The 23,515-nt window shown below is 41.2% G+C and overlaps 1 long non-coding RNA gene across 1 annotated transcript in view; it reads right to left on the bottom strand.

Moving 5' to 3' along the window:
• Window positions 1–992: 992 nt before the first annotated feature.
• LOC146300631 (uncharacterized) overlaps window positions 993–23,515 on the bottom strand; it is a 34,381-nt gene continuing 11,858 nt past the window's right edge. Inside the window, exons 2-5 of the long non-coding RNA XR_014729426.1 lie at window positions 4,326–4,392; window positions 1,524–1,708; window positions 1,291–1,405; window positions 993–1,130 (exon numbers count right to left, since the gene is read on the bottom strand). This is a non-coding gene — a long non-coding RNA (uncharacterized LOC146300631). The remainder of the gene's footprint in view (window positions 1,131–1,290; window positions 1,406–1,523; window positions 1,709–4,325; window positions 4,393–23,515) is intronic.

Below are 23,515 nucleotides of genomic sequence, written 5' to 3' on the forward strand. Positions count from 1 at the left end.
GTTAGACAGAAGACACAAACTTTAAGAGGTCTCCTTGGCCATCGCCCTGCCCTGTCTTTGTGGCCGCCTCCCCGGTCAGATGCCAGGTTGAACCATTTTATGGCGCAGGAGTCAATCTCACTGTCCGGTGCACTCTGATGATTCTTCCTTACAGCTTCTGTTGAGGGAGTTTGTCCATCACTTAATAAACTGTCACTAACAGATATTCTGAATGTTCCACTTATTCCAGCTAATTCTCCATTGTTTTGACAGCTACTTCACTGTATTTTACAATACTTACTGATTAACAGAGTTCTCGTGAGCATTTCTTTGAAGCATTTTTTGCCATTTACTCCTTTCCAATTCATTATTTTGGCCACTGTGTCAAAGAAAAGCTTTGATAGAACATTCCAGGATATCCTGATCCAGCTCACCTGATTCGAATGAATGGTCGTTATAACAACCCATTTAATTGAATCAGGTGTGTTGGAGCAGGGAAACATCTAAAACATGCAGGACAGCGGCCCTCGAGGACCAGGGTTTGACACCCCTGAATATAGTTTCAAAGTGCACATAATGTAAGTACAAATATGTTTTCATATTGACTTATTTAACCATCTATATGGTCGCAGTCTGTTTTAAAATGATTGTACCAGAGCAAGGAACAGGTCCAGTGCCGGTCTTCCCCAGTCTAAAGCTAGGGGCGAAAAGGTGGTCTTGACCATTTTCAGGGGTGGCAGAGATCCGGCACACAGGACTTGAGGGCAGACGCGTAGGGGTGTCAACCAGTGACATTGGAGCTGATCAGGTAGGTAAATTGAGCACATTAAGAACAAAGACATTTGATAAGACCTGTGATATAAAATTGTTTATTGAAGTAGGCCTACCTGTGTCACAACCACAGTCAGATTGCCTCCTCAAATCTGGACGATGTCCAGCAGAGAAGTGGTGTGGAGGACTTGGAAGCATGTAAGGTGGAGGGCTAGGGACAAGTGGTGCAGGATCTGTAGTATGCCTCGGGCCTGGCAGAGGTCTAGTAGTGGTCTGGCAAACTACATTGAGAGTGGGTGGAGGAATAGGAGGCAATGGAGTGGAGGTGCGTCTTCCTCTCATCTGCCTCACTGTCAGAGTCTGTATCACCAAAAATGATCCTAACAAGCAAAGCAAAACAGCTAACAATCTGGTATGTGCAACATAAAAACTAGTTTAGAATTGAACAACATTGGCTAATTACTTATCCTAATTAAAAACATCATCTGTTTTTAACTCTTAAGTGTTACAGATCAGTGAGGCCCTCAGATTTTCCCTTACCTTGGCTTACTTTTTCTTTTCCTCATAATCACTTGTTCCTCGTCATCAGTTTGTAACTCTGACGTGTTACTGATCAGTGAGACCCTCAGCTTTTCTTTTGCCTTCATGTAGTCACCTGATAAAAGATTTGAAAATCTGAATTATTAGTAAATAATAAAATGTAAACTTTCAAATATTTAATGATTTAATAATTTCAATGCCTTATTAAGTTAACTTTCTATATGGTTCCGTACCAGCTCTTAAGAGGACTCGAACATCATACTGTTTCCAGTCTGGTCTTGGTTCCCCCCGTTTTTGGACAGTTCTATTGATGCGTTCATCACTTGTAGTTTGGCCACCAAGTCACACCATCTTCAAACCACGAGTCTGATATAATGTTTACTGTTTTTGTTTCAGTAAATTCCACAACTATATACATCTGAAAAATAAAATACTATGGATTAAAATTAGCATAATTTCTTTGGAAATAATAACCCAAAATGTTTTCCATTCATTAATTGTCTGTCTTTGTAGTCGTTTGTATTGTTGTTATAGTCTGACTTTCAACACGTTCTGAGTGCACTTATTGTAGTTCGTTTCTGTATGTCTTACCAACCATTTTCGTTGAAGATACTTACATCATTAAAATTCACAAGTATCCAGAACCCTTTCTGGGCCCTTTTTCATTTGGAGTAAATGTGCTGTTTTTCTGTTAGTCTGGCAGTCATTTGTCTTATTATAAGTCATTGGTCTCCCACTACTCAAACTCCCCACCCTCCCTCCTTATACCCACCACTCCAACTATGCCCTGTCACTATGCATGTGTAAAAAAAAAAAAGCATGACAACAAACCTGTCTTTATAAGGTAAGAGGACACACTTAAAGGAGATGTCTGACACTTTAGCTACCTTAAAAGGTCCTGTTGGTAGAGACACAATAAATGTTCTAGGAAAATCTGAGCCCATGGGATAGTTAAAGAACTTTTCAATTTTTGAGAACTTTGAATACTACATAAATTCCTTCCACAGATTGAGTGATGTTATGTAAAACACAGATATCTCTGCCTATAGCAAAAACATTATCGCCTGTGGAAACTTTCACTGTCCATTCTTTAGTATGTAGCTCTCTGTACTGTGCTTCAGCTTGAAGGCCATCAGGAACAGGTCCAACATAATGTTGCCTTCTTAGACCCTCATGACAACCAATGGTGCAGATCTTTTGAACCTCTGATAACCTTCTTACTACCTGAGCAAGAGGAAATTCAGGCTTTCTAACACACCTCTTCAGTTTATGAAGGTAATTTTCAAATGGAAAAGCAGAGATAGTGTCCAAACAACCATGCACATCTGCATCTGCAGACAGGTGGACCAGGGAATGGACATTATACACTAAGGCATCTCTGCCGTACAGCTCCCCAAAATGACTAACAAATGTGGTGAGCAGCGTGTTTGCATATGTACTATACATAAAGCAGAGCTGTGGACTGACATGGATGGAAATACCTGTAGATAACAACATAAAGTTAACATAAATTACTGTCTAAATATGGTTCCAGAACAACAGAGCCTGTATACAAGATAAATTGTCTGAACTCTGTAGCTTTCCAACGATCTAATTCTCGAAGGGATCGTGGTTTCCTTGCAAACTCTGCTGGTATATACCTACGCATCTGAGTTATACTTTCTGAAATCCTGTCAACAAGACTAGAGGACAAACGAAACATCAGAGGGCCCCTCAGCCAAATGTTTAGCTATCGTTGCATTACACCTAAACATGCAAGGTGCATGTAATCAAGGGGAAACCGAGATACCATACCAACATCTAAATTAGAAAATCCATGAGGTCCTTCATGGTGATGATCCTCATCAGCTCTCTCTGAAAATGATGAGTCAGTCCGTAACATGTAATTATTTTAAGGGTAAGTCATTCGTCTGTTAATGTAAACACCTGGCTGGGAAAATTTATCACATCTGTGATATCCATTGTGAGCCTTTGTGTTTTTTACAAATGCCCTAGCAGGTGTATCACACACAACAGAAACCAGTTCAAGGAACACTTTTTTCCCACTGAAATCAAAACCTCTCTGTAGCTGTTGTAACTCACGTGTGAAGTCTCGCAAAAAAATTTCAACTGGATAAGGTTTTTTACTGCCACAAAAAATGCCTATGACAACAGGTTTCTTCATTGGAACACTTAACAGAAGTCCTAAAATGGGCCAAAACTGAATATGTGTGTTTTTAAACAGTGGTAACCCATCAATATTAATCTGCAGCTTGAATTTAAAGCCATCAATAACATTGGGTATATGTTGAGATAAGGTGTTACGAAGCGCTGCCAAGATACCTGTATAATGATACAACCCACAACATTTTTCTTGTAATTTGTAATTAATTTCTGTTTTGAGGACAGTCCGAGCATCTTTTGGCAGTTCTGGGAGGTACACCCTCAACAGGGTAAGGAGGGCTGTGAGCGCGACCAAAGAAATACTGAACTGTACAGCCCAATTGGCTAAGCTGTCCAAAAGGCTCACATGCTCTTCATCAGTGTCAGCATCAGACTCTGAAACCATTTCTTCTCCCCCCCTTCTATGTCTGTGTGATGGTCATCTGAATTGTCATCCTCCATTTTAGGAGTAACGTTAGAGTCACAATCATGGTTGCCATCGCTGTCATTGGTGTTGTCACATGGGTCTGCCCTGTTTTCTACCGCCTGTTCTGTTAAATGAGAGTCGTCTGCAATGTCATGGAGTCGTTTTTCTAATGCAAAGCTTGCCCTCCGCCAGACTCCGGAGTCTGTTAATGGACGTTGCCTCCTTTTCATCTTCTCTCAAAAATAGATTCTGACAGAAATACTTGTTTTAGGGTCCATTTGGGCTTTAACCCCAGCCCTCTACTGATCTTTATTTATTTTCCACTGTATGTGTGTGTATCAGATATTTATCTGAATAACAACAAAGTTAATACAAAAAACAAAACAAGTTAACACTTTTTACTCATTGTTTCCAAAGGGTGCCATAAATATTGTGACACATTGTATGTTTGTTTGTTTTGACTCACCTTCCTGTTGTGCTGAAGACGTGATATGTGACCTCTTTCTGTTACAGTATTCCAGGTAAACCTCAAACTGAAAGAACATTTTTTACATGATTAAGATCACGTTTTAACAATTGAATACAATCAGATATTATTTCTCGGATCAGAATCAACTAATTAAGTGCCGTTACAAATTATATGGTGAAATAATAAAATACAATGGAAAGTGCATGATTTTTGATTGGCTGATTGACTCTGAAAACCAGAGCCATAGAAAAAGAGAGTTGCGACACGCTTTCATCTCGCCGACACGTGATCACGTGGTTGATGTAGCTCGCTGTAGTTCCAAAAAACCCCACTGCTGTCAACTTTTTAAAATGGTTTTCAATGGAGCTGGCCAACGGAAGTTGCTTTCTCAGGCAAATAACAAATGAAACAGGCTCGGTTGAAGAAATCCGATATTATGGCTATCTTCAGCTGACTCGTATCTACATAAGGCAGTCCTCCTTGACATTTTTTGGTGTAAAATGGAGTGAACTACAACATTGTGAATATTCACTGCCAGTGAAACGCAGGAAAAAAGCTAGAGCTTTTTTGTCAAGTGGTTCCGGTAGCTCACTGTAATTAAAAAAAGCCCCACTGCTGTCAACCTGTTTGAATGGTTTTCGGCGGGACAGACAGCAGCACCATTTCATTTCACTGATATTTTCAGTATATTAACACAATGTCAATTGGTTACTGGTGTGTTGTATCATGTATGTCTGCTACTTTATTAGCATGTATGTATAACATTAACTTATAATACATAACGCAATATTGTGAAGCAGAGCTAGAAATGGCTATGTTAGCAGTAGTCTATATTGTTCCACTTAACGTTTAACCTTCGACTGTTGAAGTAAATGGGACTTGTTCAACTTTTTTTTTTATTCATCAGCCATCTTACAATTTACCACATTAAGAACATTTATGTTTGTAGTACTTGATGCAAGTTGAATTTAACCATGATCACCAGCAACTGTTCAATAGAAAACAATAGAACAGAATATTCAAGGCAACCAACTGCAATTCAATAAAACATTTTATTGTACAATATGTCAGGTGTTCTTCCACTCCTTTTGTTTGTAGTGAGCAGGTGATCTAAATGTCTGCTTTTCACAAACCTTAGACCACAGTAGTAGATGCATCTAGTTGAGCTAACTAGCTAGCTATTGAGTGAACTTGAAATTCCTGCCAAGCGTTGCTGGACGATAGGGGACCCAAGGCTTTAATCTGCAATTCATTGTTGCTAGCTCTAATCAGTTGTGCTATAGGCTAATAAGAGCAGATTCTGTAAACTGTGTATGCCAACGAACACCAATAACTAGAACTAATTTGACAGACTATAAACCAACAAACTTCTGGTTATGATACAGGTGCTCTCTAGCTAGCCTCAGTAAGTGTTGCTTAGCTCTAGATACTAGACCCACAGTCTAGTGCTAACTGCATCTAGAATCTAACAAGCTATAATCTTATGAAAATGTTTATCTAAAGTTGTCTATATGAAATACTACTCATAACAATTGATATGTGGTGGTTGAAATATGAAAAAATGCATGATTTTAATCAATTTGCCAGGTAACTTGCTTCGGAGACACTGAAAATGAATGGGGTTCAAAGGTGGAAAATACAATGTTTGGAACTATAGTTCGCGTGAGGCACGCTTTACTTCCGCATTCCTCAATAACAATGGGAGTCTATGGAAGTGTCGCAACTCTCTTTTTCTATGGCTCTGCTGAAAACTAGCTATTCACAAGTGACAACTTGCTTCTGAATGGTCATTTCAAGTAATTGACAGTTGCCGTTGCCAATCCTCATCCATATCCTGTCTGGCTAAAGATAGTAGTAATGTTCAATACTGACGGAACAATATTGACGTTATCAGACATGATGTATTCATCTTTGTCTTTGTCTCAGAACAACATGTCAACAATATATGATGACGCCGTAACATGCCACGATATTATAACTAATTATATTAGGATATAATCACATTTGTCATTCCATGAGTATAATAGCGTTCATTACAAAATGGTTAAATCTGCTTTAAAATAACTGAAATGAACTCTACAAACAACCGTCATGTATGTGCAACCATTTGTAAAACGTGCTACAATAAAGGCAGGCAGCTGTAGATTATCAAATCTTGTTCTTGTTCTCATTCAGCTCAGGTAAGTCAGCGATTTGCTGATGCTCCCTTTTGTGCTCGTTCATTGTTCGTATCCGCGAGCACGTTTCCAAGCAACTTTTCTTGACGTAAGCAAATAAATGGGCTTCTAGTTTACCCATTTCGGATTGGTTTCAATCTTAGCAAAAATCAGGAAAAATTCTTCTATGAAAAAGCTAGTATGAGCCAGGTTTGAGAATCGAACAAAAATTATTAGGGGAGATAGTTTTAGATATGTTGACTGGAGTTAATAGAATAAAAACAACCGGACGAGTCGGGTAGAAAATCGGAAATGCAATACCACCTACATCCATCGGGGCTGTTGCCTCAAGCCGAGGTCGAGGGGTGGGAGAACACATGAGCAACGGACAGCGACGTTGAAGAGAGCTGTTCAACATTGAGGTAAGCGTGATAATGTAAATAACATTACTATGTGCAACAAGTCATATTTAATTAAAATGATGGAACACAGGGTATTTGTTACGTTTGTGTCGTAGCTCGCAAACTATGGCAAATCTGGCTAATGTTCTGTTATACTGAGCTACAGTTGACAAAGCTAGAGCTAACTTGTACAGATAGTCCATGGGCCAGACCACATATTGGTACCATCCGAGGGGGCAAAACTTTACCTATGCTATGTTGTTAGTAGGACTGATATAAGTGTATTAATATGTGATAACCCATGCACAAGAGCACCTTTTCATATTTTAGGGCTATTTTACCGTTTTCATTGAACAGTGCTTTTGCGAAATTCGCCCAAATCGCTAACGTGCTAATATCAACTTAACAGTGATATAATTTTGGTCATTAACTAAATAATTTGTATGAGGCAAACGTTGCAACTATTGAAAAGAATACATTTTGATTTTTTTGATTTTTTTTTAGATTAGATGTTTTGTTGATATCACTTGAGAATCTGATTCTTAGATGGCACCAAGATCAGTCTTGATATACACCTACGTACATTGTTGTATTCGGTTGACCATAATCATGCGCAGTCAAGCATTTACTTTCAGCTTTTAACAGAAGAGAAAATACAATTTTGGTTCAGTCCTGAAGGAATGATGGAAACCAGCAGTGTGACTAAGAAGCAGGCAGGGATGACGTGCATCATCCATTGCTCCAGTGATGACACCAACCTCGTGTCACCCCAGAATCTAGAATCGTGGCAGACTTTATTGAAGGCAGGACAAATCCGGCAACATGCCCCAATTTTGGACCTTGCCGAAGGCCTGGGTGAGGGAGAGATCCCCCCAGTTCAATACCATCGGAAATGCCGTAGCATATTCACCATGAAGAAGCTCCTGGACTCAATCACCAAAAAAGCTGCCTCTGTTGAGTCTGCGGAACAACTTGCAACAAGATCATCTAGAGATGCCCCGAGTACTTGAAGAACATTGTATATTCTGTCAGAAAAAAAGTAAATACCAGAAAAGTCAAAACACCAGGGAACTGCTCATACGATGTTCAGAGTTGCGCGCTGATGATCGTATCAGAAAAGCTGCAACCAGCAAACTCGACCAGAGGATACTTGCTATCACGAGTAGAGAAGTTGTTGCTGGTGAGGGGCAATACCATAGGTCCTGCTACCGTGGATACACACGTGGAGAGTCTGTTGCAAGTTCTGGTAGAATGGAAGAAGGAGAAAATGCAGAAACACAGTATGAGGCAGCAGAGAAACATGCCCATGAAGAACTGCTTGCATATATCAGGATTGAACTCTTTTCTAATCCAGAGATAATACCCATGACAGACCTGACGTCAAGACTAGTGTCGTCAATGGACTCTCTTGGTTTCAGCCAGGTCAAAGACTCGACCAAGAAACATCTTCGTCGCAAATTGGAGACTGAGCTGGCAGGGTCCATCCACATCTTATCTGACGACAAGGGAAGGCTACTTCTGTACCCAGACTGCCTAACTATGAGTGAGCTAGCCAAAGCCACATACTCATTGAAAATGGAGTTGCAACATGCCAGGGCCATCCAAGCTGGGGATGCTGTGAAGAAGGTAGGGTTGCAGTTGAGGAATGAGATCAAGAAGCAAGACATCAATCAACGGTGGCCACCTAATGTAGAGCAGGATGAAAACATTATTCCTGAATTGGTCACTCAGTTCCTGCAAACACAGCTGACCGGGGACTTTAACCCTTGTGTTCTCCTCGGGTCATTCTGACCCATCAGTCATTGTGACCCACCTTTGTTTGCAACAATTTTACCGCATACAAAAACAAAGTGAAGCATTTTCTTTTAACTGTTGGGCTGTCTCAGACCCCCCACATTGCGAAGGTTAAAAGAAAATTATTTTTATTTGCCTTTGTATTGGGTAAAATTGGGTAAACACAACGATGGTTCGTTATGAACCTTTTGGTCATGTGACCCGAAGGCAGCACAAGGGTTAAATGCACAAAGCCATCTGAGAAAGTAAAACGACTTGCCACCTCTTTTGGTAACCAGCTAAACCAGCTAAGCACATTCTTCTTCCGTTTGCCGTGAAATCTTTAACTGGGAACACTGAACTCATCCACACCCTAAACCGGCTTGGACATAGCATTTCATACTCACAGGTCCTAGAGGTTGATACAGCACTGTGTCTCCAGAAGATGGAGCTTGCCAAGGATGACATCACACTTCCAGTAAACATTTATCCATGTAAGTTCACAACATTAGCGTGGGACAACATCAACCGACTCAAGGAGACAGTCAGTGGAACAGGCACTTCCCTTTGTGTTAATGGCATCGCCGTTCAGGCTAAAGTTATTGGGCCCATACAACCACGAGTCATGCCAGCAGTGTTCAAATCAAAAAAGAGGAGCATAAGCCCTGCACCGCTGATGCTACCCATCTACAATGCTGGGCAGCGGGTGGGCCCCCCAACCACTCCAAGTGTCAACGTCAATACTACTTATCAGGTTTGGAATGCAAAGGCAAAGAACCTTGTCTGGCGAGGTACAAATCATCAGCAGCTGGACTGGATTCAATATCCAGATCCGCAACAATGTCACAGTGGTCAAGGACACTGTCAGCTACTTGCCAACCATTAATGCTCCCGCTACGGAGTTGGCTACGGTGCATGAAGTGTCAAACCGGATACTCAGCATCAAGGAATCTGCAGTTAAACAGCATCGTCTGTGTGTTCGACCAAGCACTTTACGCCAAGGCTGCAGAGATAGTATGGAAGCACGAGAAGAAAACATCATAATCAGGATGGGGGTATTTCACACAATCTGCAATTTGTTCTCAATTCTGGGAAAACGATTCCAGGATGCAAGTCTGAGGGATCTGTGTGGAGTCAGGTGTGATTGCTGTAGGGTCAGTAACAGGTGTGATGGAAGTGCGGAAGTACAACCGTGCAGTCAGACTCCACAAGCTTGTCTATGAAGCAATGATGAGGCTTGCTTGGAAAGCCTTCCGTCCATGGCTAGAAGCCAAGCATCCCCGAGAGGTTCACCACCTGGAAGCAGCCCTTGAGAGCATTGGCAGCTTCCACGAAGATGTGTCTCAGGCGTTACATTCAGAGCTCATGGAGAATGCATCGTGCAACCGCATAATGGAGCTGTTTCAAGCCTACCTGGAATCTCTCAGAGGTGGGCAAGGTCTTTCAGCGTTCTGGATATCCTACCTGGACATGACAGAGATCATACTGGGACTACTTTGCGCTTCTAGAGAAGGGGACTGGATGCTACATCTTGCATCCATCCGACAGATGATTCCTTGGTGCTTTGCATATGACAAGCTGAACTATGCCCGTTTCCTGCCCTATTACTATGCAACAATGACAAGACTAGCTATCGATCAACCTGAAGTACATGCACATTTTCTGCAAGGTGGTTTAGCGCCCAGATTGGTAGCAGAAATCCCTTTGGGAGAATTCCTGTGGACCAGCCGATTGAGGAGACTGTCAATAAGGACACACAAACACCTGGAGGAACAAAGGGCTTCAGCCTCAAATCTGCAGCTGTCACCAAGTAATACATGACATCAGAGTACCGGAGTGCCTACCTGAGAAAGCTGAGGGGCATGGTGGGTCAAAGTGATTCACATCTTAATCACCCAGATCTACAGTTGCCTAGGATCAGAAGAGATGAGGCTGATGTCCAGTCCCTTGTTGAGCTCATGGATATCTGTTGATTGAATCCGCTTAGTCAAGACCACTCAGATATTGTCAGCTTGTCAGCTGCAACTGTTGCACCACCAGATGTAGTAGCAGATCTCCTTGGCGCTCACAGGATAGGAGAAGAAGCATATCAAGCTTTCAAACAAGAACGACTAGAAGCAAATCCAGCAACAACAAAGTTCCATGACAAAATGACAAAAAAGAAGCTGAAAATGTTCTCAGACATACGAAAAAAGCCACGCAACCTTGGACAAGCCAAGCAAGCAGTTTTGAAGGCTGATAGGAACTTGTTTGGCCACATGATCCTAGTGGCTGAGAGTCGACAGTTTCGCATTAGTGATGTCTTGGCTCATCCCCTGGGCCCTCTGCCATGGGCCCTCGCCAATGGCGATGGATCTCTGCGCAAGACCAATTAAGCTGCTCTAGCGAGAGAGCTGGAGAAAAGCGTTGCCCCTATAGATGTTATCCCAGAACCATCAGCAACCATCATTGATGGGATGAGCTTGGTGCAGCAGATGAAAGGGGATGACAAGACTTGCACAGCTGGCAGAATCAGCCTTATTCAAGGTCCTCCATGAAGGAGCCAAGAGCCAACGCATTGATGTTGTATTTGATGTGTACAAGGAGACATCCATAAAATACTTGGAAAGAGCCCACAGAGGTACAGAGAGTCATTCAGTTCAAGAACATAGCACCCGGTCACAACATCCAACAATGGAGGAAACTGCTCTGCAATTCCTCCAACAAAGCCAGTCTTATCAAATTCTTGGTCGATGAATGGAAGGGACTCAAACACTGGGAAAAACTCCAGAACAAGACGTTGTATGTCACATGTGATGAAATCTGCTTCAAACTAAACAAAGACAAATTGGAAGAGGTAACAGAGCTCAAATCTTCCCAGGAAGAAACTGACACTCACATGCTGTTACATGCTCTCCATGCAGCAGAGTCTGGCTACAAAGCATTTGTCATTACTGCTGAAGACACAGATGTGTTGCTCCTATGCTCAGGATTCAACAAGAACATTCCCTGTCCTATCTATCTGAAATGTGGAACCCAATAGGACCAGGTTCTTGGACACGAAGCTAGGCCAATCGCTAGGAAGTGGGGTCTCTGATGCCCTGCTTGGCATGCATGCCTTCACTGGTTGTGACACCGTCAGTGCCTTTGCAGGCTGTGGGAAGATGGGTGCCTTGAGGCTACTGAAGTCTGACAAGGCCTACCAAGAGGCCTTCAGTGAGCTTGGACGTTGTTGGCATGTTTCCGATGAGCTTTTTGAGAAGCTGCAAGAGATCACATGCCGTATTGATGTGCATTCTACAACAAATGTGAACACCCTTCGTCACCAACTCTTCTGTGCTAGACGTGGCGAAGTAGAGTCCAGTCAACTCCCACCGTGTGAGGATTGCCTTTTCATGCTTGCAATGCGTGCCAACTATCAGGCTGCAATATGGAGGAGGTCTTTGAAGACCCAACCCTCCGTGCCGGATCCAAAGGAGAGTGGGTGGACCACAGATGATGAAGGGAAGCTGGCAATTGAGTGGATGAGTGGCTCACCAGCACCCGATGCAGTGTTGCAGTTGCTCACCTGCAAGTGCATGAGGTCATGCAAACTGCCAGAGTGCACATGTCTCACCAATGGCCTGAAGTGCACAGATATGTGCAAACTCCAAACCTGCTCTAATCAACCCAGTGAGGAAGAACCCATTGTCGAGGGTTACTCATAATTCTAGTCAGAATATGAGTCTGAAAACTCTCCATTGGGCTGTGACTACGGGCGTGTTTCAACCAAACTCATAAAACAAATGCCTCTACGCTCAATTGGATAGACCTACAACCAATCAGAGCAACGTAATATTGGTAGGTTTGTTGAAAACGAATTCAACCCAAGGGCTCTTTCGCGACGTTGTTGATTACGTTACTGTTGATCATCTGTCCATCATCGTATAAAGCCCGTCCTGGCAATTTCATTGGTCCGCCCAGATCCTGGTTTTATGTAGTTGTTCTTAATACGAGGGCCTCCAGACCCAACTTCCCGACCAATTTTTTTTGTGGGCAGGGAGAAGTTGGGCTGGCAGCCAGGCTATTGTTAAATAGCACTAATATTCAAGCCATCGGTATTAGAATGTCATAAAAAATGCCAATTAATGTTAAGTGAGCATGGTGTAGCATCATCCAGACATATGCACTTTCAGACAACTAATTAAACAAAAGTACATGTAATGTGTGTTTTGAAGTACTGCTAATAAGAAAAATAAAACAAAACTATTTTACATGCCACAACTGTATCATGTGTTGTTCATCATAATTATTGTGGGTTGATTTATATACAATTAATTTATTTAGTCAAATTTAACCTAATATTTTATTTGCAGAAAGAACCACTAAATATTATTATTTGAAACTGCAAATATTGCAAAAGTAGACTATATGTCCTTATAAAATGTATAATGTGAACTGTTCCAGTACATTAGAGGCCATTACAAGTATTTATTGGTGGGTTTATTTCAATGGAGACGAGATAATAGTATAAAGTACAGTTATACATGATTCATCTTTCCAGGTTAGCCCGATAGGGGTCTCACTGTTAAAGAGGTAAAACCACTAATAAGCTGCCACTCTGAAAGGGTTATCACATCAAAACATATTCTTGGGATGTATAACAACAACAAAAATACTAACTAGACTTTGCCCACCCAGATGGTACCGATATGTGAAATTTCAGGTCTGGGCCCATGGACTAAGAACAGTAGTAGCTCGAGCTACTACTATAGCTACTGGTTTATTTTATAGCAGTTCTCCCAGTTGTGGTTTTACAATAGCTTTTAAAATTGTAGAATGGAGCGACCAATCGGTTACCATATATATATATAAGTTAGTAGCTACAGGTCTATCCATAAAGAGGCATGCCTGGCCAGTAGAATTAGGCTAGCTTAGCTCTAACAATTTAACAGAGCACACTACTGGATTGTATTTGAAGTATATTGCTAGCGCCATCTAGCTACAGCAGCTAGTATACGCACTGTATAATGAGATGGTTGACTGAATAGCTTGACTTGTGTCTCCACTAATCAGCTAATACCAATCACCTGTGTAAGAGACTGGCGCGTGTTTGTGTGGTTGCCACGGTGATGGTGCAACTATGCCTGTTAATGCGCTGAGGGCAGAGAATAACATAAACTGAAGCAGCATTCCAACAATAAACCCGTTTGTGCTCTCCCCCCCCCCCCCCCTTGCCCAATATGAATCGATAAGAGAATCAATAAGGAATCAAAAGAAAATCAAAAGTTGAAATTGATAAGGAATCGGAATTGTTAAAATCTTATCTCATCCCTAATCCTCACACAAACTATCAAAATTATTTTAGATTTTCTAAACGATTTGATCGGTATAGCCAATCAAAGTCTGCGGCAAAGCCGGCAAACAGGAAGTTGGGTCGTATCTCAGCAAATCTTTGATGGATTCAAAGCTGCATTTACTCAGAACCCTCTTCTGAGGATGTGTAAAATGTTTTTCATTCATTTTACCTGCTTTACCGGCTTGGACACCTCATTGCTGCTTGCAGCTGTATTTGGGAAACGTATCCCTACTTTGTATTCATACACAGTATTTACTAACTACTTACTAACCGAGACTGAGGCTTTGCCGTATCAACCTCGCTATCGCTCGGTCGATACGTTACAGCCTCAGTTTGATATTTCCCGGCATGACCGAACGGTCGAGGTTAGTAAGTAGTTTATTATATGGCATGTTTAGCTTCTTTTCATTTTGAAAACGAAAATAAATGGTACCTCTGGGCTAATTGTAGCTAGCTCTCAAGTCTTCTCACGCTGTGTTTCATGTGTTGCCTAGCAACTCATTACTTTTGATAGAAAGCGGACAACATGGTTCTGCTAAAATGGCTTTAATTTCAACACAAAATAACGACACAAGTGATTAAAAGAGTCTAGTCTTCATCCTCACTTTCGATGACAATCTTTTCAGCATCATCTGGATAGTAAAACTCAGCAGCTGACTCGTCGCTCATTTTGAAGATGACGTCAGAGGGCAATACGGAGCCGTATTGACCGCTGAGGAGGGCAATTCGCGTCTGGCATGACTACCCATTAGCCAATCAGAAAGCTCGTACCGTTGTTGCCATATAATAAAGTATTTTACTATTTGTTTGGCAGAACTGAAAGATTACCAACACAAGGTAGTCGTGAACGTCTTCTGTTTCCTGAACAGGAAACGGAAATCATGAACATGGTCCTTGAAAATAACGCCATAATATTACGGCAAATACAAAGAAAAATTATTATGTAACCGCATACAGTAAATTCTTCAGTTGTTTTGTATGTAGACCATTGTATGTGCAACTTTGTGTTGGTTGGGATGTACATTGTTTATGTGGGAAAAATACAATATATTTGTTACTGTGTATTTGTGAGTATAAAAACAATGGGCCTCATTCTCAAACGCAGTTAAGAAGAATTTAAGAAGGAATTTCTTCTGAATTTGGATTTAGGAAAACATTTGCCATTCATTAAAGTTTTCTCATCTGGGATTTGTTCTGAACTTCAGAAGACTTTCCGAACTCGAAATAGCAGTGGTAAATCGGCCAGAGTTGTCTCAATGCAATTCCTTAAAAAACACAAGGATCAAAGGAATCGCATTTAAGAAAACTGCCTGTGAAGTGTTAATGAAGTTATGAGAAATCGTTGGTGATTGCGTTCACATCAACTCTACAGACTATGGCAAGCCGTTTTATCATTTAACCAATGAATTCTTGATATCCAAAATTCGAATTCTTGATATCAAGGATTCAAATTCTGGATATCAAGAATTCATTGGTTACGTAAATGATAAAACGGCTTGGCATAACAGACATCCTCGGATTTAAATAATGATAATAATTAATCTTGCTTAGTGTGCACACTGTTAGATCCAGTGGAGAACAATTCCACTGCTCATCTTACTGGTATGATAATGCACCGGTTGCTTTTCGCTTGGACATAACTTGCTTTCCTAATTGTGTCAATTCTGACTCCACACATCACTGCTGTTGCATGCCCTTATAAGGAGCTGTCGGGGCGTGTATGTACGCAAACTCGGGAGCACAGCGGGGGAGCACAGCTCAGAAAACTTCTGCTGTGTAGAAACTGATGAAGAAAGTGTTTTGTCCGTCTCTTCATAAACGGAGTGACTAAGTTCAGTTGAGTTCTGGATTTCAATAAGTATTATCAATCTGCAGATTGGGAGAGAAAATCGGACCTCTGACCATAAATGACAACACAACACCAGGCTTAGGTCTCAATCATGTCTCTCTCAGCCCTGAAGGCTGGAGGACCATCTTTTATAGGGCACAAGAATGTAAACATAGATAGTGACAGTCAGGCAGTAATGACGTTACAACAGTCTCAGAGGAAAAGATTCACAGCTCCCAACACATGACCACTCAGCCTAGAGAGTTCATAGTTGGAGCTCTCCTTGTAGCCATAACAAGGAACATTTAGCCAGCACTTTCTCCTGACCCCGAACATCTATTAACCCTGACACATAGACACAATCTACTCTTATTAATAGCAAGCTTACATGAGAACATACTAACTAGTATCCAATGACTAGTTCTATTGATTAGTGAATAATGTAAGCACACAGGAAATCGCAATTTCTTCCACAAAACACATTTTCAAGTAGGGCTGGGCAATATGGGTAAAAAATTATCTATATAGATATTTATATTTACATTCGAAAATGATAATTAAGACGATAGACCACAGATCTGTAGTAGTAGTGTTGTGGACAAAAACGGCACAAACTTCAAGAATAGGCTTTAGTCAGAGATCGGATACAAAGGCTCATTTATTGCACGGGTCTGGGAACACATGCGCGAGACAATCTCAGCCGAGGTAGTCTGACTAAAACATGATTCCAACAGATATTTATACAAAGAGTTAAACGTCATACAGATATATTTTGGTCACATTGACAATCATACTTTGGTAATCTCAGGAATCAAATGGGAAGAATGTTTGTTTGGCCTTGTTAACGAGTCCCCAGAGTCAGTTTACTCTGGATGGGCAGTTTTGATGCCAGAGTGACCTGCCTCCCTGTACCGTCCAAACTCTGAGAACCCTTTTTCGGGACAAGGCATTTTATTGAGGATGACGTCAATGAGAGCACTAAATGGCTTATCACAGGAAATGTTTGAGAATGTTGTTGCACAGGCAAATGATTCAGCTAGTTCTATGTCAAAGTGGACGTTGGGTACAGCCTGGTGTCATACCAGAGGCTACTTACAGAGGCTTGTGTCCTGATCTGACCTCAACATAATGTATGTCTAAAATACGGGTTTCCGAGACCAAAACAGTAGCAAAATAAGTCTCTTCCTCAACTTTTCCCCTACACTCGGCATAAAGTTTAGGCAGAGCGGTGTGAGAGAAATGTTTGCGGCCAGGGAGCATGTACCTGTCAAGTAACTTAAGCTTTTTCAAACCTTGCTTTTTATCAATAGCCTACCTATCAATACCATGGCGCAAACTCACATTTTCTGCATGTTCCAACAAGTGATTTTGCTTCAGGTGGTAAAAAAGGTTTCTTATATACTAGTATTATAATTGGACCAATACGCTGTTCTTATTGGTCCAGAGACGTTCTAAGAAGTCCGCAAAAGGTCCGCAAACGGTTTACAGACCTAGCAAGCGGTTGCCTCGGAGATGTTGACAACATGGTGTCTGCTCCAGATTCGTCGTGTTTGATTTGGGATTTTCCTACGTGTTGTTGTATTGTATAAAAAAACAAATATGGGCTTTGACAGATCTACAAACAGCAAATGTTTACTCCTCGACAGGTCTGCAAACGCCTTTGTAAACCGAGATTTGTTAAAACGTTTGTTAACCGAGACCGTAGGTCGAGGTCAACAAGAAGTCCACATTTGCAGTTTGTCGTAGGGTAACACATTACAATAAGGGTGCATGAATTATCATTAATTAATGCATTAACTAATGCATGAATCATCATCAGTTAATACATAACTCAGAAAGTACTTAATGATGCACTGATCATGAACACATCATTTGGTAATAGGAAATCACATATGATTTACTATTAATTAAATCTGGAATCATGTATAAATTCCTATTGACATTAACACATTAACTGATAGGTGAGTTAACTACTTAATTTAACCGTGCAAACTATGACTGTTAGTTAACTGTGTGAACCAAAACCCTGAGTTAACAGGGTAATTCATGTGTTAATTTCTACAATGGCGGTATCTATGGATTGTGACGGTAATTCATCATTTGTTAATAGTAATGTGCCTCCTCAAGTAAAGTCACAACATGAGTTACATTCACTAATCATTAACTAATTATTCACTCGACAAATACTGTCTTTTCAGAGAGACAACTTTTAAATAAACTGTTATGAGTTGGAATCCTGCATTACAGTCAAAATAACTTTGACGAATGGATGACTACCATGCCGTTTGCAAAACGTTTTATTTCATTTGAACAACACATGCAAGGCCACCTTTCTAAGAAGAAGTCCACTCGAAGTATCGATCAGATCTTCCAAATGCCTGGCTGCAACAGATCCTTGATTCTGGACCGATTCATGATGGTGAACTCCTCTAGCAGTGGCGATTTCTTCAAGACTGAAAAGGAAGCTCAGCTTCCCTTAAAATATCAAAAAATGAATGGTAAAATATTTACTATAGTGTTAAAATTTTAGATGTGTTAGAACACTTTCATCTCGAAGACAAATTAGTTCAGAATCAGCTGCGTATAGTTAGCCTGGCTGCCAGCCCAACAAAAAAATGTGTTCGGGAAGTTGGGTCTGGAGGGACTTGTATTGGGGACAACTACAGAAAACCCAGAATCGGGACAATGAAATTGCCAGGGCGGGCTTTATACGATGATGGACAGATGATCAACAGTAACGTAATCAACAACGTCACGAAAGAGCCCTTCGGTTGAATTCGTTTTCAACAAATAAAATAATATGTTTCTCTGATTGGTTGTAGGTCTATCCAATTGAGCGTAGAGGCATTTGTTTTACGAGTTCGGTTGAAACACGCTCCGTACTCAAAGCCCAACGGAGAGTTTTCAGACTAGATTCTGCCTAGAATTATGAGTATGACAACATCAGGCTAGCGTATAGTAGCAGGTCGACGAACTAATTTCCTTCTCATACATTCCCGTAGCTTCACAGTGCATTTCCCTGTTCAAGGCCAGCTTCAATGGACATCGTGAAGCTTCTCTGAAGAGATTTTTCAGTGTTTCAAAACTATAAGCTCATTGGATAAATGCTGCGATTATGTTCTGCCATGGACGCTCAGCGTCTCTGGAGGTGAATAGAGGAGTGGGCTGGCCTGGACGCTGGGCTTCTGCGTGATGATTGGAGGGTGTGTGGAAAGACTGCATCTCCTTTTGATTGACAGCTATGTTGTACTATAAAAAGTCTCTGAACCTACGAAGGGTTAAATTCAGTCCCATCGCGGATTTTTAAATTGTAGTAAAGACAAACTGCTGCAACTTATTTCATTTTTTTTTGCTTGGCGAAGTTGCTTGCCACATTCATTTTAGTATATACTGTTTTTGATCATTTCGATAATCACCTCAGCGTCTCTTAATAGATAGGTTAGAGCCTGTCAGCTGGCTGACTAGCTAGCTAGTCTAGGTCTAACTATAATGGGTAAAAAAGCATTGTTAAGTTTGTATGAGTGAGGTCAGTCAGCTCCACGTAGTTTGCCATTCAAATGCTTAATTATTCTCTGTTAGCTTTCACCCTTTTCAAGTTGATGTATAATGCTGAGCTTAGGGGATAGTGGAAAATTAACATTCGAAGATAGAAGTTCACCGTCATGAATCGGTCCAGGATCTGTTGCAGCCAGACATTTTCTACGGAAGATCTGGTCGATATTTCAAGTGGACTTCTTCTTAGAAAGGTGGCCTTGCATGTGTTGTTCAAGTGAAATAAAACGTTTTGCAAACAGCATGGTAGTCATCAATTCGTCAAAAAGTTATTGACTGTAATGCAGGATTCCAACTCATAATAGAGTTTATTTAAAAGTTGTCTCTCTGAAAAAAACAGTAAGTATTTGTCGAGTGAATAATTAGTTAATGATTAGTGAATGTAACTCATGTTGTGACTTTACTTGAGGAGGCACATTACTATTAACAAATGATGAATTACCGTCTCAATCCATGGATACCGCCATTGTGGAAATTAACACATGAATTACCCTGTTAACTCAGGGTTTTGGTTCACACAGTTAACTAACAGTCATAGTTTGCACGGTTAACTAAAGTAGTTAACTCACCTATCAGTTAATGTGTTAATGTAAATAGGAATTTATACATGATTCCAGATTTAATTAATAGTAAATCATATGTGACTCCCTATTACCAAATGATGTGTTCATGATCAGTGCATCATTAAGTACTTTATGTATTAACTGATGATGATTCATGCATTAGTTAATGTATTAATGAATGATAATTCATGCACCCTTATTGTAAAGTGTTACCTGTCGTAGGCTATTAGCTACCAGACTTGGTAGCCACCTGTCTGTTTACTACACCAATTTCGTTGTTTTTCCGAAGCCAGTAAGAAACATTTCAGAAGAAACTTCTGAAAATGTTCGAGAAGGAAACCCATTGGGCCAAATTCATGAACGCTTGAAAATGTGTTCCTACACAGCAGAAGTTTTCTGAGCTGTGCTACCCAATCAGAGTCTTAAGTTGAAAGCGCGTCCTCGTGCTCCTAAATTTGCATACATACACGCCCCAACAGCTCCTTATAAGGGCACGCAACAGCAGTGACGTGTGCAGTCAGAATCAACACAATTAGGAAAGCAACAGGAACGCACATTATGTCCAAGCAAAAAGCAATTGTGCCATATTGTATGCCAAGGGTGCACACTCCTGCCTTTTAGGTCGAGTGATCAGTGATAATTAGTTGGCCTGGTTGAATTTATGTGATGTTCAAGTGCAAGTTAAAGGTTGTATTTGTCACCAGGGCCGCCCATAGAAATTGCTGGGCCCCTTAAAAGGTCCAGTGAATGTGCCCCCCCTAATAGGTCTTTACTTATTAACACATGCGCGTGTGTGCTCTCTCTCTCTCCTACATAAAACATATGTAAACTTAGAAAGACTTACTCAGTGATGGGAGCTACATTATAGCTAAACAAATACATCTTTATACATAAAACATAAACATAAAGTTTAATAAATATAACTGAGAGGCCTTAACAACTTGTGTGGCACAGGGCCAGACACACACACACACACAACAATTTGACACACTGAGATCTGCTACACACACCACATTTTCTAGTATAAAATGCAATTTACCTGCCTTCATCTTTGCCTATTATATAGGGTGGCCAAATATCCTCTTTTGCCCAGACATGTCCTCTTTTCGAGACCTAAAAAAATGCGTCCGGGATTTTGCCTCGTTGGATATTCGTGTTTCTCTGGGTCTTTCACCAACTATTACGCCCTTACAAGTTCAGGAAAGGGTATCTCCCTTACGTTCCACCTTCTTGCGCGAACTCTGACTGTAGAGAGAACTGTCATTTTGATCAGATAGTGCGGCATGCAATACACGACCAGCCAAGCCATCACTCCCTCACTACTCCCACACGGCTAGTGGCCCATGTGCGCCCATAGGTGGCGCTATAAAACACGCCCAAAGTCTACGTGATTTCCCCAGCGCTCCATTACTCCAAAATGCCTGAAAATTGGTATACATGCCTTATTTCTCATGGGGAACAAAACAGCCTCAAGAACCCATAAGGTCCGCCGTGATGGATTTGGCTGTACTGTCCAAATTTGGTACAACCTTCAAAACCCTTCTTCTCATGAACCATAGATCCAATCGACTTGAAATTTGTTACAGATGGGTGGAATACATGTTTTTATAAAGGGTCAAATTGAATAAGAAATGCAATACAAAATGGCTGAAAGAACTGTATTTATGTAAATGTACAAATTGCTTCAATATTTTTTTGGTTAATAAATCAAATATAATTTTGACTGATTGTATTTCAAACCTAATAGGGTTCAAGACGACATCAATCTTTAGAAACAAAAATAATTTCACCTTGGTATGTCAATATATGATTGAATTCAATTGAATTGCTCCACAGTGCGCGCGCTCCAAATTCTCACAGACTCATCCTACCCCTTGACACTAGGGTGACCACTTTGCATTGTGTCGCACAGCATTTTCACCCCTTGTTCCGCACGTCGCATATTGAAAATGCTGTGCTATACAGCGCAAAGAGGGACAGGTGGTCAACTTACTTGACACACGCGCGAGCTTGGCGAGACGCACACACATCCTTTCTGGAAATGGTGTGCTGACCAAGCCCCACCCTCACCCTCATTTCGCTTCCAATCGCAGATCGCCGTTAGGAATATAAATAATTTTCCGGCGGCCATTGTTGTTATCAACTGGAATCACCTGAAAGCCTTGTTGGAGGCAGCCACGTTCGGTAAGTCCTATTTTTACACATTTTAAGCTATAATCAATGATTGGGTTCGTGAAAGTACACTACTCTTGAATTATGTTGAAGGTTTGAGCACTTTGAGACCTTTAGATCGTGAGTTTGAAGTGACGGAAAACTGAACTCGAAAAGTAGCTAGCTTTTTCCCTCTATGTAATTACTGAATCATGTAGCATCTCAGCGAATTCATCAAAACGGTAGAGGAGGGCAGCTTTTAGGAGAACAAGCAATTCCCCACAGACCTGTCGGCTCAGAATTTTGATTTGGGTCGAGAAAGTCTTTGTAATAAGCCAATGCGCCAGGGAGACCGCATAAGCTTAGGCGGCAGCCATGTTTTGGTCGCGTCATGTTCATAAGTTCACCATTTTACAGTTCGGTCGAGACCAAGAATATGTTTGTTACCAAACCTCGAGGAGGGAAGCCTTTAGGAGATGTAGGAATTGTGCTTGTAGCCAGATGCTACGATTATTTTGGGGATTTGTTGAAAACTTGCAAGTGGAGTGAGACTGCGTCCCGGCAGTACATTGTTTTGACTTAGCCTCAGTGACAGACTCGGCTCGCTCACTCACTGGCAGTGTGTAAACGATATGGAAATTCACAAAATTCTAGTCCTAAAACAGGGAGGGCTGCTTTTTGTAGACAAGAGTCTACTGAAGATAGCCAGTATATAGGATCTTTCAAAACAGGCCTATTTCATTTGTCATTTTCCTGAGAAAGCGACCTACGTTAGCCAGGCTAGTTTCACTCGGTCAGCCTATTTAAAGGTCTCTGACAGTCAGAATCACTGTTTACAGGCAAAGGTCGAGCTGGTCTTTGGTCAGATGTGTATATTGACCAGTTTAGAGCTAAATACTCTTGCCAGAGCCTGGAATCGAGCCAAATGTTTGGAGTGACTGCATGGCCGGGTCTCCATCAGTTCAACACATTTGGATTCAAGTTCAAGTGATGCCACTGCATTTCACAGTCAAAACTGAAGTCTGTGTCAAGTGTAGATGTAAAAAGCTTCATTTTTTACAACTGACATGGATCATTTCTTCACTTTTACAGGTCCTGCAGAGGCCTGCTCAACAGAGTGCAACAGAGCATGCTGAGAGAAACAACAGAGGATGTAACAGAGGATGCTGGAGCAACACAGACCCCTTGCTGGACTACCCCTCTCTACCTAGACAGGTTCTCTTCAGCCCTGCCCCCAAGACAGCTTCATCCAGCTGGCCTGCCCTGCCTGCCTGCCTCCGCCTTGATATCTCAGAAGATCACAGAATTACAGCTGTTGAAACTTCAACCAAATATTGTAATGCTTGCCACAGAACAAATAGCTTACTTTTCTATGCAGTAACTGACCACAATGGTTCTCAACACTGAGAATAGCTCAGTAAGCTCAGACAATGTACTGCAAGGTTA

The sequence above is a fragment of the Hypomesus nipponensis genome, chromosome 2, assembly GCF_054491055.1.
Source record: "Hypomesus nipponensis isolate SF chromosome 2, ASM5449105v1, whole genome shotgun sequence".
NCBI lineage: Eukaryota > Metazoa > Chordata > Actinopteri > Osmeriformes > Osmeridae > Hypomesus > Hypomesus nipponensis.